The sequence below is a fragment of the Pan paniscus genome, chromosome 2 (genome assembly GCF_029289425.2).
Source record: "Pan paniscus chromosome 2, NHGRI_mPanPan1-v2.0_pri, whole genome shotgun sequence".
NCBI lineage: Eukaryota > Metazoa > Chordata > Mammalia > Primates > Hominidae > Pan > Pan paniscus.
In genome coordinates this window covers 105,613,106-105,632,233 of record NC_085926.1, presented here as the reverse complement: position 1 = coordinate 105,632,233, position 19,128 = coordinate 105,613,106, and the positions used below count along the sequence as shown (strand labels likewise).

General features: G+C 36.7%; 1 protein-coding gene across 19 annotated transcripts in view; it reads right to left on the bottom strand.

The window, feature by feature from the left end:
- The window catches only part of BBX (BBX high mobility group box domain containing), a 288,232-nt gene that overhangs the window by 162,291 nt on the left and 106,813 nt on the right, over positions 1–19,128 (bottom strand). For 18 of the 19 annotated variants that reach the window (XM_003825054.4, XM_034957047.2, XM_003825055.5 and 15 more), the window contains exon 3: positions 3,057–3,130. The gene's annotated coding sequence lies outside the window, so the exon portion shown is untranslated. Of the gene's footprint in view, positions 1–2,878; positions 3,131–19,128 lie in introns of all 19 variants that reach the window. The other variant, XM_055110234.2, reaches the window with a different exon arrangement.

Sequence of the window (19,128 nt, the reverse complement as noted above, 5' to 3'; positions counted from 1 at the left end):
CTTTATTAGCAGCATAAGAACAGACTAATACAGATGTCTAAGCATGTTCCTTACTCCCAATCTTAAGGAACTATAAACTATCACAAAGCATTGTTTATATACTACTGGATCTTTAAATCAATCATCTTAATCCACACAAGTTTGATAGTAATGTTTTTTCATATTGTGAGATGAATAAAACCACTATTGGCTGAGGAGTTCTATGTGCTAACAATTTTCTAGAAGATTCAAGAGATAATAATAATGCAAAAGTCACTGTATAGTAAATGTGACCTCAGGTAGAGTATCTTAGAAAACTCCCGGATGCAACTGTTAAGCTCCCTATGGTGTCTGCATTCTTCATCACTAGAATGATTCTTGAAATTGAACTTAAGTAGACAAAGGTATTTGGCTCCCGTTATATCCAGTACGATTAATATATTACTACTGGAAAAAGCGAAGTACCCATTTCCTCATTCTCATCCTATATCAAATTAGATAATATCTGTCAAAGTTCTGTAACCTATTATACATAGGTAAAAGAATTATTTTAAGTATCATATTTCCCTTCTCTAATTCTGCATGCAAATTACAGAGGGTCCAGTTTGCAGTAATTTTTATTCACTTTAAAATTACCTATAAAAGAATAATGTAAGTCTATTATACATATTAGAAACTTTTCCTAAGTTTTAGGGAAAGTTGTAAGGTTCAAAACATCAAGAAACTCTTGAATTGTATCCTTAAAACTTGTCACTGACAATATTCCACATAACAACAAAAGGATTCATGGTCAAACAATTTGACATGTTAAACAGATTAATTTACCGAAGAACTTCCTGGAATCTTTAATACATTATGTGCATCCTGTCTCTAAAAAAGCAGCAGATGGTATTTTGCAGATATAATAGTTAAAATACATACTGTTTCTCCCTATCAGTCTTTCCCTATCCCCTCTTACAAGGCCACTCTCTCAGATGATGCAGCTTTCACCCTGTGACATGCTCTAGCCAATTAAATATAAGAGTTAATGACATGTGCCACTTCCAAGCAGCCTTGTTAAGAGTCATAGTTCCATCACTTTTCTCTTTCCTCTTTCCTCTGCAAGACGTGTACATGCCAGAAAGACTGCTCCTTCAGCTTTGGTCCAAGAATGAAGAGGACACGGAGCAGAGTGGCAGGAGACTAATCAGGGACATGAACATAAATGAGAAATAAATGTTTATTGCCATAAACCACTAAGATTTGGAGGCTCTTCTGATATTGAAATGTAATTGACTAAGTTGACTGATATGTTTCCCAGATTTATTGAACCCTGGCATCCTTTTGCAAAGTAACATCTTCTAGGATTTGTTTCCTCAATTACTCCTGGTTTTTGTATGGCATCTTTTCTATTTCTCAGTTAATACTGCATTTAAGACAAGCATATAGGTCAGCTAGAAAGTATGCAGTCTTAGCCATCTGCAATTAAGGTTCCATTTTAAATTTTATCAGCAGTGTGAATTTCTGTCAATTTCTGCTTATAGTCAATAAAACACTCTATTGCAATAATCTGATTAACATTCAGAAATCATTGCTCAGATGGCTACTTAGTGAAGTCTGCCATGGTAATCTTGGTTCATTACTTAGTTTTTCTGAACAGGTCAGATAAAGTGTCCAGCTTTGTTTTTTGTATATGTATTCATATTTAGCAAATTCAGAATACTGCCACAAATTCCATTTTCTTTAAACCTCACCATACTCAACTCTCTTTTAGATTAGCAAATGAGAACATACTTGAAATTTCAGTATCAATTTTTGAAAATTCCATAGTCTATACTCCTGACTCAATAAAACCATAATTAACTGTATTCTGGCTGACATTCTTAAGTTCAGAATTTGTATTAATATTTGTAACAAGTGTGCCTTGAAGGATAGCACAGTGAAGAAGAAAAACAATAATTAAATTCCAATCTTCTCACTGGCATTAAGGTTTTGTTGTTGTTTAAATGACCTATTATAAATACACATTCAAGTAAATCATATACATTTTACTATGTGTACAATCCTAGACAATGACTTTTAGGAGACTCGTTCGGAGGCCTTATATTTATACTGACATCATAGAAGCAATATTCAGTGATATAGTTACCAAAAGGGGAAGGTAGACACATAATCTCGACAGATGTAATAAGCTACCAAATATACTTTAAAATAGAAAAGGTTTTGGATTAATCTTAATTAAAAAGTTAAAGAATAAGTTCCTTTCCTGAAAACTGTAACTAAATAATATTTACTATATTTGCTCATTTTAATTCACAACTGTTTCTTCAGTGTTATAAATCATCAGTTCACCATAAAGTATTCAGATACCAGTAAAGCAATCCCACATCTGATTCCCAGATTGGGAAAACTCTATGCATTTAAGTAATTATTATTAAAACTAATTTTAAAATATTATTACCATACATTAAAGTTAAAAAAATTTTTCCCCTAAAACGACAGCTTTGAAAATAACTAACATATAAAAGGACAGTTATAGTATCTGTGAGTTTCAGAGTTTTATATAATTTGGCACATGTATATATTTTAAAATCTCAACTTTTTCCTTCATTATGTGGTTTTCATATATAAAGTGATTTCAAGATGCAGCTACACCCACCTCTATTATTTTTAACAGGTAAGAAAAACTCCATAATGCTTCGATACTGATTCATTTTTCAATTAAAGCCAACAGCAGTACAAAAAACAGCTTTTGGGGAACAGATCAATTTAATACCTATTTAGGTATATAACCTCTTAGTATCTAGGACTTTAGAAAACTGACTTTCACCAATAATGCACCACTGTGGAGAAACGAATCAGAGATTTTGAAACCGCTAGTTTTAACATTTTCATGATTTTAAAAGAAAATTTAACTTACTTGATAATGGAGATCAATAAAAGTCACACTTTAAAAAATAATAAAATTGACAAGAAAAAAATATCCAATGATCACACTTCCTTGATCATGCTGAGACCAGCTCTGACAGCACATAATTCTTGACTGCCTCACTGCTTCCAGGTAAGTAAGTAAGATGTACCTTCACAACAGCTCTTACCAGTCAAGTCAAGACTTTCCATTGTGATTTCAGTGGAACATCAGAACTTCCAGCTTCTGTGATGCAGCAGGATTCTGTGAAGGACCCATAGAAAAGTAGTTAAAATGGTGAGCCAGGAAGGCCTTTCAAATTAAAGCTGACACTCATTCTCTTTAGCAAAATAATCTCCAAATAAAATGAATTACCAGCCAAACAATCAACATGAGGCAAATATCCTTATGCCAACGCTAGTTACAGAAAGCGGCCCTAAAGTGTTTATTTTCAATTTTAACAAAAAGACAGTCACTAAAATTATTCAACGGAAATTCTGAGATTAAGGTTACACATACTAAGAATTAATCACGGGCAATAACTTCTTGGCCTTTTGGCTATAATTAAGTGTAGAATTACAGGCAAATCCCCTGGAAAAACATGGGGTTAAATCGACACCCTAACTAAATTCAAGTTATTTTAAATGACTGGCCCCACTCAACTAGATAAACTGTGATTCAGATATTAATACTTATGATTTGCCTTTTAAATATTTTAAAGTTAATAGGGCAAGATAGTAAAAACGAACAAACAAGAAAGCAGCCTGGGGTGAAGGGGACAAATAGAAAATAATTTTTATTTTTTAAGGATAAAGGATGAAGTAAATACAAGATCAAAATCAGTGAAATGGTGTACATGTAAATTAAATGGAACATTTTATTTTAATAACACTGCAAATATATATCCCTAAACCATATCATTTCTAAGAATTCAAAAGTTATCATTTATGTTTCTTTGTAAGACAAATTTAGGCTGCTTCAGTGGTGAAACTAAATCCACACTCAACTAAAAGAAGCAATTCCCTGCTCTAGGCAGATTATGACAATATATTTCTTCTAAATCTGTAAGCTACACACCGTAGAAATTGGATATCATTTTCTGGCTTATGGCTCTATCAATATAATATCAGTCATTTTATGGCTTAGCTTAAGTTTTTTTTTCTAATAAGCCACTATGATATGGAAGAACTGGCTCTTCACATTAAATATCAAAAATATGTAATGATTCATCTGAGTAATCCTATCTAGAATTAGATGACTCAGTTGCCACCCCGTGCTATTAACAAAAACAAAAGCTGGAAAGAATGAATAAAGTATTAATTGGTCTCATGTGGCTTCAGGCAAGATACTACTCATTCATCCATATTTTTTAAAACAAGGGCATAGATAAAAGAATAAATCCAGATCTTTGAAGCAAACTATAAAGGACACATATGAATACTTTCAAGTCAAACGTCTACGCTTTTACTACAGTTTAGGAAAGCAGCATGCCAATTCCAAACACTGATGAAATAAATAATATCAAAGTCTATTATTATAAAATAGGCAACATATAAATATCAAAAACATTTTTAAAGAAAATCTCATAATACTATCACATTCACATACTTTTCATATACATCTATGAAAGTATACAGAAGAACCATTAAATATTATGAAATAGATGAGTAAATATCATGAAGTAAATAACTGTAAATAAACGTCAAGTAAATAAACTGGTATAATCTAAAAATATATATAATTTGTACTGCCAAAATTGGGATAAGAAAGTCTACCATTAATTTTGACAGTGTGAGTTTCATTCTTATTTTGATTTAAGGATTTTCTCTTTAAGAAGTGAATATATGCTATCTGAGAAATAAAATACCCTATACATCCCTATGTACGTAAGTTCTTTCAGGAGCTCAAAGATAAACTCTTTAATCTTCAGGTACCCTTGGAGATTTGTTTCTATTAATATAATTGAATATACTCCAAAAAGTTGACCATAATTGCACTTTGTCTTGATAACCGTTCAATAATTTATTACCCAAGATGCAACTATCTATAGATAAAGTAGCAGAGGGGTGAGAGAGGAGATTGGCTATGCTTTGCCCAATATGGGTTTTTTAAATCTCTTAAAATAACGAAGGAATCATGGTAGACTTAAGAAGCCAGGAAATCAGCCACAGAGCAGACATCAGTTTCAAGGCTGAGGGTCCTGCCTGTGATAGACTGCCTTTGAGTTCTCTGACAGCCAAACAGAAACACTCCAAATTTTATCTGGCTATTACAAATGGCCACATGAGTAGCCTCAGAAAAGCAGTTGCAGCATAGGCTGGTCTGCATTTAAATCACTAGTATTTCAGAGAGTGTACTGATTTGACGGAAATGAGTGGTGATGTGAGGTATCAGAAAGGCAGGTGGGCCAGCAGGGGGAAATGCCCTAAGTATGAGCACAACCCTATAGAACGGTGACTTGAATGAGCCCTGAGATCAACGCCTGGGCAGATTTTCATCTGAGCCACCTGGTACCTGTCTGTGTTCTCTGGGTCCCACTTTGGCTTACTTTCAACCCCCAATCACCCCCACAGAGCCTTGGCTTCCTGACTCCTGGTGATTAGCTCCACTGCCTCGTTAGGAACTTGTCTTTCCCTTTTCAAGGCCTCTGCTTCCCACCTATGACACTGCACACCCCCCTCCCAGTCCTAGCCAGCACTGATCTGGCACAGCTTAGGATTCCCTCTGAGAAACTTCATAATGGCAGGTGGGACAGCCATCTATTAAATATTATTTGTCCCTTACAAACAGGGCATCTGACTTGGCATCTGAAAAACCTATCTTACAGATGTGGCCTAAACCACCACTGACACACGCTGAAGCAACTGGCTTTTTGACACAGCTCTCACACTCCCCCTTGAGGTGCTGTTTTAAAAAGCTTTTTATACTAAAAAAGGTGAGGTGCCACCTCTTACAATGAGGCAGATTCCCAATTAGTGTTAATGTCCAGCATAACATTCAAAGGCACGTCATTGCAAAATCCCCTAGTATGCCAAAACTGTGTTTTGCACCCTGATGTCACTACTACCTAGTCAGTGCAGAAGGGACTCCGAGGTAACGATGCTGCCCACTTACACAGAAGAATATTTAATCCCCATGAATGACTGCTTTTCTGATGTTTTCATCAATTCTCTGGGTAATAGATTAAGCTTTAACTAACTCATTTTCATACATACCCCTAATTCAATCAAGCTCAATAAAAGTCATTCTGGACTGCAATTATTTGCTAAGGAACAATTACATTCAACTGAAAAAAAAACTGCTGGGCATGATACCATGCATGGTACACATGCCTCTCCATTTATAGAGTAAAAACAACAACAAAAATAGCCAAACTGCTAGAAAAAGGAAATAAGGATTTTTTCCTCATCCTCTGGAAAACAGAATACTCATGCTTTCATACCTTAAAAAGGGGGGAGGTAGGGAATGAAAAAGCAAATTTTTAAATGACTGCTTTCAACTACATGTATGCTTTCAAAGAGACTGTATTTCTAATTTAAGAGCCAGCATGACTTCTGAGACCCCAAGCAAGTATAGGTCACGAACTAGGAGTTCTAATACCCACTCTTCCACAAAACCTTCCGCTGGCTTCCTCCATTTCGTCAGTAGGTACTGTATTCCAATTTCCACTTTATAATGCAAGTTTTCTTAAGAGACTTTTCCTACTTTAAAACTACTTCTCCATCTTTACATGGATACAATTCTTATCTTCTTCTTGACTCATTATTTTATATACTACATGTTGATAAAATGAACTTAATCACCAAGCTTTTACCTCCATGTAATATAATGTAGTTGTGTTTGTAGTCAAAAAATTCTTGTGGATTTAATTAAAGCCTTCCCTGTCCTGGGTGTGCATAACCCTTTCCCATTCTATATATTCTGTTATTCCCAACAGTGGCCTCATACACATTACGCAATTTATAGTACTGAAAATGATGTTGTTATACCAACTGTTATGCAATTTTGGCCAATTAATTCCATGCCTCAGGTCACTGTTGTCCACTACAGGCTAAAGGCCTAGAAATGATAAACTGACAGTCTGATCTCTAGTTAAATCATCTGCTGAAATAAAATATCTTCATATAGAGAAAGATAACTGCAGGAACATATATACACTCACATACACACACATATAAAATAAAGAAAGTGGCAACATAAACTATGAATAAAGAGAAAACTTTTGTTAAAATCACCCGTCTGTCTTTTACAGTTGAAGCTTAAACCACAGCTGTTTCACAGGCATTTCTGGCCAGGCACCAATCTTTAACTGAAATTACAATGACAGCTATACTGGGAATGGAAATCTCTCAAAAGAAATGCAAATCTGAATTACCTCTTTGTCACCTTCCCACCCCTACCTTGGCATTTCCTCATTACTCCCAGAGCCTTTCAGTTGAAAAACATTAAATATAGTAATAAAGGCAAACATGTCTTAAGAGTTCCCTAGATAATTTGGCAGTAAACCATAGTAACTACTAAGTAATTACAGATTTGTCCATTTGTTTGGATTCTCCAAAAAAAAGTATCAGAAAACACTAGGTAGGAGGGACAGAAAACTCCAGCATTCATTGTTTCAGATGGGCCCTTTATAACAGCAGATGAAAGATTTGCAAATCCTCTCCCCTTCAGTACTTAATATTGAACCAAGAATAAAGTTATTTTTAAAAATGACCGGCAAGGATTGGTGGCTGACGCCTATAATCCCAGCACTTTGGAAGGCCCAGGCAGGTGGATCACTTGAGCTCAGTAGTTCAAAACCAGCCCAGGCATCATGGTGAAACTCCATCTCTACTAAAAATACAAAAAGTAGCTGGGTATGATGGTGTGGGCCTATAGTTCCAGCTACTCAGGAGGCTGAGGCAGGAGACTTGCTTAAACCCGGGAGGTGGAGGTTGCAGTGAGCTTAGGTAATGCCATTGCACTCCAGCCTGGGCGACAGAGTGAGATTCAGTCTCAAAAAAAAAAAAAAAAAAGAAAGAAAAGAAATTACCTACCACCTACCTATATGCCAACAGAATAGCAAGGCAAATGATGTAGCCTTTTACTGTTTGGGAAATTACTAACCTCCTATGCATTAACACTGCAAAAACTATTAACAGACCGGGTGCGCTGGCTCATGCCTGTTAATCCCAGCACTTTGGGAGGTCGAGGCAGGTGGATCACCTGAGGTCAGGAGTTCAAGACCAGCCTGGCCAACATGGAGAAACCTTGTCTCTACTAAAAATACAAAAATTAGTTGGACATGGTGTTGGATGCCTGTAATCCCAGCTACTTGGGAGGCTGAGGCAGGAGAATCACTTGAACCCGGGAGACGGAGGTTGCAGTAACCAAGATTGTACTACTGCACACCAGCCTGGGCAACAGAGCAAGACTCTATCTTATGAAACAACAACAACAACAAAACAGTTATTATAATAGTTACTGCTTTCTTAAAGCTGATGAGATCTAGTTGGGTGATCACATACACAAACACACAAAGCTAAATAATAATAGCATAATATGTAATAAATGTCAAAATGGTAAGGAAAGGAATTTTTTAAAGTTAGAATATACCAGGGGATCTCTACACAGGAGATGAATAAAACTGGAACCTGAAGAACCAATGGCAGTTGGGAATACAGACAGACAGGATGGAGGAGAGTGTTAAAGGCATAGGATGAGCAAAGGTTCAATACTAAAGCAAGCATGACTTGCTGGAAGGGATAGGAGGCATATGCAGCAGATCTGGTTGAAGTACAGGGTTCACGTGAGAAAGTAGGACATGAAATGTGGGCAAATGAGAAAGCAATGTGATTTGCTCTTTTTTCTCTCCATAGTTTCCTAAATAGCAGAGTAATGTTAGCAGCATGGTGGTATACTAAGCATACTGGCCTTAGGTTTACTACCCTGCAATTGTGGGCTAATTCCTAAGCCTCTCTGAGCCTCTATTCCTCATCAGCAAAATTGGGATAACAATCCCTACATCTCTAATGGTTGCCTTCAGAATTATTAGAAGATATTATAAATTCAAAGCATTTGCTATACAATAAGTGCTCAATAAATGTCAGTAATCTCATTAGAGATAAAACTAAGGGGTAGAAAAGCATTTAATAAAGTTACATTGTGAACACACTTAAGTTTGCCTTGACTATTCTCAGCATTTGGGTGCTGAATGAATTGCTACTTCTCAAGTGTTATTTCACCATAGATTTTATTTTAATTTAGATGGCTTTCATATATGTTTAATTCTGACAGTCTCGCTTTTAACCCTACCAATTTCAATATACATTAGCTGATTTAATGTACATTGCCATAAGATTTTTGTACATTATGTACATTATGTACATTGCCATAAGATTTTTGCTGCAGGGACCATGGTGGAACCACGAATGTCTGCAGTTTCCATAAGTGGAGAAGTAAAAGGAGTAGGCATTAGTCCAGTCAGATGCCTCTTTTAAACTCCTATGAATTGTATCAATGAGACCTTCTCAGGTATGGGATATCGCACATTTAAGGCAAAAAGAGTTTCACTTCCAGGAAGGGTATAAAAACATGTTTGCCAGCAGCTACATCAGGAATAACGACAGGGAAGCCCCAGGATCTTTGGGAAGATTCATAAGCTCTATCAAGCCACTGAGAACTAAGCTGGAAAATAAACAGTGAAGATAATCCCAGCCCCATGGGATACCCCTCAGAGATTGGGTTAGCTGAAGTAAACCCTGACCTACACTGTTTAGGCATCAGCCTGCGCCTTCAGGAAGGGGTTCTGCAAATGAAACCCACTGGAGAAACCTTAAGACCACCTTGTCCCCTGTTGAGGCAAGAGTGTTCCCTGGGCTCCTTTCACGTCAGCAATAATTTGGCAATAATTTGCAATATATTACAAAATCACATTCTTAATAAAAAAATTTAGTCCAAAGTCATTTGATAAAAAGGGAAGTCATTAATTATCAATTTACATAATTTTAAATGGAAAATCTTCAGTTCCAAGAAGCAAAGGACAGTGATCTCTTATTTTCCCTTATTAATACATTAAATATCACTTAACAGCATATTATGATCAAAAATTATAACATATTCCTTTGCTTTTTTGAGACAGGGTCTCACTCTGTTGCCCAGGCTGGAGTGCAGTGGTGCAATCTCGGCTTACTAAAACCTCTGCCTCCTGGGCTCAGGTGATCCTCCCACCTTAGCCTCCTGAGTAGCTGGGACTGTAGGCACATGCCACCAGGCCTGGCTAATTTGTCTGTGTGTGTGTGTGTGTGTGTGTGTGTGTGTGTGTGTGTGTGTGTATACTTTTTTTTTTTTTTTTTTTGGTAGAGGAGTGGTTTCTCCACGTTACCCAGGCTGGCATCTTGAACTCCTGAGCTCAACCAGTCCTCCCACCTCGGCCTCCCAAAATGTGGAATTACAGGCATTAGCCAGTGCGCCTGGTCATATGTTACTTGTTAAAAAAAACAAAAAACTGTACTGTCCAGAAAAAGTACCTGTTTCAAGTGTGTCTAACATGTTTCCAGCAAATCGCTTACCTGCAGAAAGAATTGTTCCAGATATATTAATTCCAAGGATATTTCTGATAAGGAAGACACACAGGAGTCTGCTCAAAAGTGACCAATGGCAACTGTCAATATGCTCCTTTTTGAAGTAACTTATTACAAAGCAGTTATCCTTGGGACAAATAACATCACATGGCAATTAGTTGTTTTAAATCAGAAAACTAGGCTGGGCTCCATGGCTCACGCCTATAATTCTAGCACTTTGGGAGGCCAAGGCAGGAGGATCACTTGAACTCAGGAGTTTGAGATCAGCCTGGGCAACATACTGAGAAGACCCTGCCTGTACAAAATATTTAAAAATTTGCTGGGCATAGCGATGTACACCTATAGTCCCAGCTACTTGGGAGGCTGAGGTGGAAGGATTGCTTGATTCCAGCAGTTCGAGACCAGCCTAGGCAATACAGTGAGATCTGCCTGTACAGATTTTTTTTTTAATTAGTCAGGCTTGGTAGTTTGTGCCTGTAGTTAGTACCAGTTACTTGGAAGGCTGAGGTGGGAGGATGGCTTGAGCCTGGGAGTTCAAGGCTGCAGGGAGCCATGATTACACCACTGCATTCCACCTGGGTAACAGAGCAAGACCCTGTCTCAAGAAAGAAAAGGAAGGAAATAAAGGAAAGGAAAGAAGAAAGTAAAGGGAAGGAGGAAAGAAGGGAGGGAAAGAAGGAATCCAAGAAACTTTCCTTAGAGTCCATCAGGGAAGTCCAATCATATTTCCATAGCTGACGCCAAGTAGGACCCAGAAAGTTTAAGTGACTACACAAAAGGCCATCAGCTGGTTTATGATAGAGCTGTGACAACATCCCAGGTCTTCACATTGCTTTTCTCATGACTTCACACTGCTGCCCTTGTAGGAGTTGATGTTTCTCCCTATCACACATCCTGTGAAATCACAGGATTACAGAATGTTGGAGGCAGATAAGAGTTTGAAGCCACTCAGTTCAACCCATCGACCAGACAACCAAGACAGAGGCAGAGGTAGGCCAGAACCCAGGGCTACTGCCATGGTCAGTACACTTGCCCTGTATCACACTGCCCTTCTGGAATATGATCAATCCGTTTGATCTGCAGTTTGTCATCCACAGACTAGCAGGAAGCTCCAGACCAGATTACAATGCATCCCTACTCTTCCTGTGTTCCTCTACAGAAGCGTTCAGTTGGAAAAGTATCGTAAAACCAGGGCCTAAGTTTTTACTGTCAATGCTCAGTCAGAGAATGTTTCTTGGCTCTAAAACACTTTCTCCTTTCTAGTCTGAAGGCAAAGAAAGATGCCTTCTACAGCCTGTTAGCTGTAGAAGTGAGCATGTAAAATATTTCTTTGTGTTCTTAAATATTCCTATAAATACCTTAGAATAAAAAGTTAATGTCAGTGTAGACAGTATAGAGGAATTCTCTGTAGTTTCCACTCAATTTTGCTGTAAGCTTAAAACTTCTAAAAAAAAGTCTATTATTTTTTAAAAAGTTAATGCCAGTTTATTACATTCTAACTATATTAAAATATATATTGACTGAAGAATAAATAGCAAGCCAATGCCAGTTGAGAATATATGAAGAGTAATTCTCCTTTAAATGCTCACCACACTAGAAACACCTAGTACCAATTAAAATTATGTTTTCCATTAAAACTAAGCACATTCTCTACAGTAACAACCTCTTTACGATATAAATGCTCTACCAATAATTAATCCTCAATAAATGCCCTCTGCATTAGTTCTACTGCTCCCACAGCAGTCAATATTTAAAATAATACAAAACATTTAGTTTAGATTAAGCCAATTCAAAATAGCAAAGGAAATATTCTCCAACTATTTCCATTGGTAGACATAAGGGTTATCCTTTGTCACTAATTCCAGTGTAGCAACCCACAGAAATCAGTGCTATACAACTCTGGGGGCACCAATTATAAGTACTACAAGGCAAATGGCAAAAGGCTTATCCTGAAGCAGCCTGAGAGATACCTGTAATAGCCATGGTTCTTAATACTGCTAATAAGTATTTTGAAATGTTAACTTCTTATATAATTATCAAAATCAGATTGTCAACTTTCAAGTCTCATGTAGAAACTTTATTTAAATAGCAGAATAATCAGCTACAAAAGTGTATTTTCCATATTAGCTTTTCTTAAGCAGCAAATTATAGACATGTATGCTTTTGCCTGCTCATCATACAGTCTCCCCCACCCCATTCCTTGGTAAAGGCGCTTAGATTTTTAGGAAAATATTCCATGTACCTTGAATGTATATATATTTTGGGAAAATAGTCCATGGCTCCTTGAGTGGGACTGACCTAATTCTACCCGAGTTTCAGGTATAGAGATATCACCTAGGCTTGGCCACTCAGCTTATTCCATCTTCGTGAACACTGCAGCTGGGTGATGAATGGGTATGAAACCTGAATCATGGCAAAGCATGCAAAATAAATAATACCAAGTTTATGCTATATTATTCCCAGTGCCCAAAGGGAGAGGAGACAGAGAGTAGAACAATTAACAGTTTTGTTGAAATAAAAGTACTCCGGGCACGGTGGCTAACGCCTGTCGTCTCAACACTTTGGGAGGCCGAGGCGGGACGATCACCAGGTCAGGAGTCTGAGACCATCCTGGCCAACATGGTGAAATGCCATCTCTACTACAAATACAAAAATTAGTCAGGCGTAGTGGCAGGCGCCTGTAATCCCAGCTACTCGGGAGGCTGAGGCAGGAGAATCGCTTGAACCAGGAGGCGGAGCTTGCAGTGAGCCGAGATGGTGCCACTGCACCCCAGCCTGGGCAACGGGGTGAGAATCCATCCCCAAAAAAAAAAAAAAAAAGATGAAAATATTGAATCACATATATACTTCCTGAAAAGAAAGGAAAGAGAATACTGATTTATTTTACTCTATTTCAAATCCTAATTTCAGTGACTTTATTCAAAATTTTTGGCACATGATGATATTCAGTAAGTCAAGATGTTTAGATTTGAAATGTTTACTACACATATCAGTTTCTCCTTCAATTGTATTTCCTATAAAGATAAGTTTCAGGTTTCAACACAAATACTAAAAACTGGCAAATGTTAATTTGACTTCTAAAACTAATTCTATGGTATTTCCAATATCTTGAAATTTGCTTATGGATGGCAGTATACTTAAGTGGACAGTGGCACACAATTCATTTTCCATGCAAGGTTATGGCTTGATATGTTTTCTTAGATTTAGCAGAAAAAATTAAACAAAATAAAAACATGGACTCATTTGGAATACGGTGTTTCGCTTCAGTGAGAGTTATCATACATGCCTCCAGAAAAACATAATCAATTTCTGAGGAGTTAAAGTAAAATATATCAATACCCAAACTATTCTAAATATAATTTTCAAATAAAATCTTCATAGCTTGAAAAGGCACAGTGTTTGAGTTATTTTTATAGATGGTAATACTCACAAGGAACCCAAGAGTTGGGTATCATACAATATATATGATAATTATTTTCTTCACTAGACTAGATCCCTCATATCAACTTACTTGACCCAGGTCTCTTTCATAAAAGTTGAATTTAATATACGTGATATGGTCACACATGAACATCACATAATCAAAAACATAAACTTCAAACTGCTGAGCTCTACCATTACTCAGATTCCAGACAAAGAGAGTACTTGCTATAACTTAAAAGCAACAACAAAAGTATTTGTTTATTCTCTGGAGGTAAGGTGGATAGAAAGAAAGGAATCATTAAATGTAAATTCAGACCTAAGATTTATTTCCAAACGTTAGCTATATCAACAAGGCTTTTACAGGTTTCTGGAAATGCCAGAGCCTGCTTTGATAACAAGAGTAAAAGCAAACTTCAATTATTCTATTTTCAGGGTGAACAGTAACAGGAATAGTAACACACTTTGGATTCCAATTCTGAATCATGGTTTATAGCCTTCAATGAATTTCATCAGCAACAAGTTTCATATAATAAATTTTGGGGAATCTTCAAGAGATTGTCTATGATATAGACTTGATAGGCTTGAAATTTAAGGTTATTTGTTTACAGTAAAATCTACAACACAGTTCAACACTGTTGCTAGAAAATAATTTTAATTAACTAATTAGGTCGCGCTTTGTCTCCATACTCCAGTCCTCTCTCCAAAGCTATTTTAATATACTTACTGAATATTTTGTATGGTACTAATTCTACACAGAGCTGAGAATGGTACAACAGATAACAGAGGTAGAGGAGAGGACTAAGAGGGAAACTCTAGGTTTCTCTTTTGAAGTTCTAGCATGAGAACTCAATGCATACTAACAGACATCTGTCTAAGTTAAAAATCCAATGGTAGAGTAATAAGACGAGGTGGCATGTAAGCATACCCACAGACATAAGTAAGCATTGTCATCTTTATCTGTTTATATAACTGAAAGGTATCACCTATAGTCTAAACTTAGTAGCATCAAGTGGAATGAATAGAAGTCCAAAAGTAGAGAATAGAGAGGGGATGCCTACCTTAACTGAAAAGCATGTGAAGTGACATATTGTAATATGAGCCAACACTGTGAAGTAGCTGGCTAGCAAGAAGAGATGAAAGCCCACTCTATCTGGTGCTATCTGTCTACATCTGGTAAGAACATAAAGACTATGGAGAGGTTATGAAGAGGGGCTAAGAAACCCTGTTGGGGGCACAATAGTTGAAGGAAATGAAAATGTTACTCTGGAAAAGAAGAAGTGCTCTTTTCACAACCTTTTATGGTCTTGAGGAAGAGACATCAGACATAATTTTGTATGGTGGTTTCAGAGGTTAAAACTGAAATCAATAAGCAGATGTTTCTAACAGGCAGTTTTGGGGGTTCCGTATAAGGAAATTCTTTCTAACCATCAGATCTGTCTAAAAATGAAGTGAGTTCCTCTTGGATGTTTGTGCAGGGCACTGAGGCCTTAGAGTCTAAGATTCTAACATTTCAAGATTCTTTATCTTTCAAAAAACAAAACAAATGAGAGCTGGAAACCATGATGCCTGAAATCAATCATGTCCGCAGGCATGATGCCCAGAGATGACAGCTCTATCCCTTTGATCTGCGCCAAATATGCTAGTGCAGTAATAAATTTTCAAAAGTTCAGGTTATATGCATTTTAAATCATGATTAATATCAGTATTAATATCAAACTGTTTAAAAAACTAAGAATTGATCATATGCTAGTTTCTAATTTAAAGATAGTACAGAACTTTTCATAAAATCAAAAGATTTAATAATAATATAATTCAACTATTATATATTTAGCTTATGCTCATTTTATTGCACTAAATTGAAACTGTTAACATATGAAATTCAAAATAAATAGCATTATTATCTATTTTCATATAACTGTTTTTTGAAATTCAAAGCACTTAGAAACATTCAAATCTATTAAAAATTATTATAGTAACTTATATAATAAAGTTTTCCCATGTTATATATTAAGAACAGAGCTAACAATAGCTACAGTTATACTCATTAACTGTACAAATATGAAAAATAATCTCCACAGTACAAATTATCAGATGGGTAAGTCATTCAACTACAAGGCTTCTCTATGTACATCAGTTTTGTTTTACTTTTGGTTGTCGTTGTTTTTTAATCAGTATTTTATGAACATCCCAAAAGAACAGACTACTAATTGTAAAAGCGCAAAAGGATTTGTCAGAATCATTTAACAAGGGATTTTATCTTCTAATTTGTATCTTACAGACTTAGCTTCACATTTTTATTTCATTATCTGATAAAATTTGCTTTTCAGCATATTTTTAGCTGACCTTGCAGGGTAGAGAATGCACCCCAGAATTGAAGATCATAAGGTTAATATCTTTGTAGAATTAACATGCCTTATAATTGACTTGCTAAGGGATTTTACCATTTTTCTCCTGCCAGGGGACATTCCCTTTCAGTTAAAATTCCACTATACAGATAACTACTTTGATAACAAGTGAGCTCTTTTTGTAATCACATATTTTTATTGTGTGAACCCTTCTCTTAAGGTTATTCCAAACATCTGACATAAAAGCAATAAAAGAAAATTTCAACAACCCTAAATTAAAAAATCATATTTCCTTTATAAAAATTAACTTCAAATAGATTACCAGTAGACACACCTAGACACTTTCAAAAACTAGAAGTACTAATAAATATGTAAAAGCATTTCTAAGGCCAGGCGTGGTAGCTCACGCCTGTAATCCCGGCACTTTGGGAGGCCAAGGCTGGCAGATTATCTGAGGTCAAGAGTTTGAGACCAGCCTGGCCAACCTGGTAAAACCTTGTCTCTACTAAAAATACAAGAAAAAAAAAAAAATTAGCTGGGCATGGTGGTGCATGCCTGTAGTCCCAGCTACTCGGGTAGGCTGAGGTAGGAGAATCACTTGAACCCAGGAGGCGGAGGTTGCAGTGAGCCAAGGTCACGCCACTGCACTCCAGCCTGAGTGGCAGAGGGAGACGCCATTTCAACAACAACAACAACAAAAAGCATTTCTAAGATTCCACCAGAGGTTCCCACTAGGATCTGAAATTGAAACCTGTGAGCCAGCTCTTGATTGCCAGTGCTAAAGAAAGGCAACTGAATTAAGAATTCTGAAAACCATTTTCAAATCACTTTGAAATACCTTCTTCTCCCATAAATACATTTTCTTAAAATGATATAAATATACACAAAAATAATTTAAGTTTTCAAATATAACACATTTAATGTAACTACTATTTACATTTCTTATGGTTAAAAGTAAAATCAATTTTACATTTCTTAGACGACACAAGGCAGAAAAGTATCAACTGCAGAGAAGTTAAAGAGTCTTCCGTAGCTAAGGAAAATTGACCTGGAACTGAAATGTCATCAGGTTGTCATAAATAATCCACAAACAGCAAAAAGAATGCATGCATTGGTAATATATTTCTAGGTAAGAGATCCCACAAAAATGATGATGACTTTAAAAACAAAATAGAACCCCAAAACCTGTCTGAAGTTAATTAGATTTTTATTTTTAGGGTTTTTTTTTTTTTTAACTAATTCTAAGCAAGGAGAATGGTTTTTAACCCAAACATGCCAGAATAAAACTTACACTATGTATCAAACACAAAAATGTTTGGTTAAAGTCTTCTAGATGACCTACACTGGGAGACTTACTTGACACTTTGAATTTTATCCTAACACTTCACTTTCTCCCACCGCACGTATCTTCTACAGTGATTTTCTTCTTCCTTGTTTTAATCTAAACATCTTCACTATTTTTTATCCAAGTGCCTGCCTGGGCACTTTATGAGGTATGTTTGATTAGGCTATAGTCAGATGTGCCTAGGATGAGCCTAAAAATGAGCCCAAAGGCTTAGAAGGCTGGGCAGAGTGACAAGGTGGTAATTTCTCTATTGTGATGGAAAAGACTCCTGTCCAGGTGATTAGGATGAGCAGCAAGCTAAACAGTTTGTTCTAGTCAGGCAGAGATCCAGTTTGGGATCACTTTGACATGGGGTGTTATAATGAATGAATCAGAAAAAGTTTGAGCAGACAGGAAGATCTGTGAGTCATCTAAATGCACACCACTAAACCTATGGTGAAGAGATGTCACCCAGGGTCCTCCCCAAAAGAGAATAGGGAAATCAGGGGCCCATGGGCTGAAATCTCAGGGAACCTTCACAGCGTGGCTTTTGACAGTTCCTTTTTCATTGTGAGAAGAGTTAGGAAAGAAACATGAACATGATCACCCTTGCCCATAACTGACACTGTTGAGTATTTCTAGGAGTTGGTCTAAACCTGTTCTCTGGGCAAGCTAATCCTCGAGTACCCCATCCCGACAGCACATGCCTGTCTACTGCGTACACTGTTCCTCCACAACTTTTCCTTATAATCCCACACATTTCAGAAGATCTCTCAAAATATCTCTATACTCAAAACATGTTTTACTCACTGAATTATGTTCCCTTGGCCAGATCACATCCTATTTTCTGTCAGAATTGGTTTAAAGATGAAAGATAAGCTCATTGCTTTGGCAGGCAACAGAAATGGCAAACTCACTGGGTCGGGGCAAATTCTATCTGAAAACTGAACGTCATTTTCCCCACTTCCACCCCAGAAATGTAAGTCCAAAATAGTTTAGGCAATGACAGCAACCAAATAATACCAGAGTTCCCCACCCGCATCGTGCAAAGGAGTGGGGAGGAGGAGGGAGAACATATTCAAATATAAAGAGTCCTTATATTTACTCTGAGACATTTAACTACTCACAATCTGTAGGAACCTCAAAAAGTTTCCACAATTATTTTTGAATCAATCACTCTCAAGCTAGACTACAAAACACAATCACAGGAGACACTTTAAAAAATGCAGATAACCACACATTCTCTCCCCTAAACCAATTAAATCAGAATAATCCTGAACATTGGTCTCAGGCATCCAGAGCTGGAAAAGCTCCCCAGGGGATTCTAAGGTGCAGTCAGACTTGAGAACCGCTATGGATATAGAAGGACTGAAGTGATAACAACTAAGTGTTAAAAATTGATAGTATTTGTGACTGATGAGCTCAGAGGACTAAAGTGGAGGGTTTAAAACGGTCACAGGTAATATTGAATCAGACCAGTTAGGCTTATTCTCTCTTATAGCAAGACTGTACCTCTACAGACAGGCATCTCACCAGTTTATGCCACATATTTGAATGGATCTGTGTATTAAAAAAAAATGGTGTTGGAGGAAAGTCTCAAAATACGCA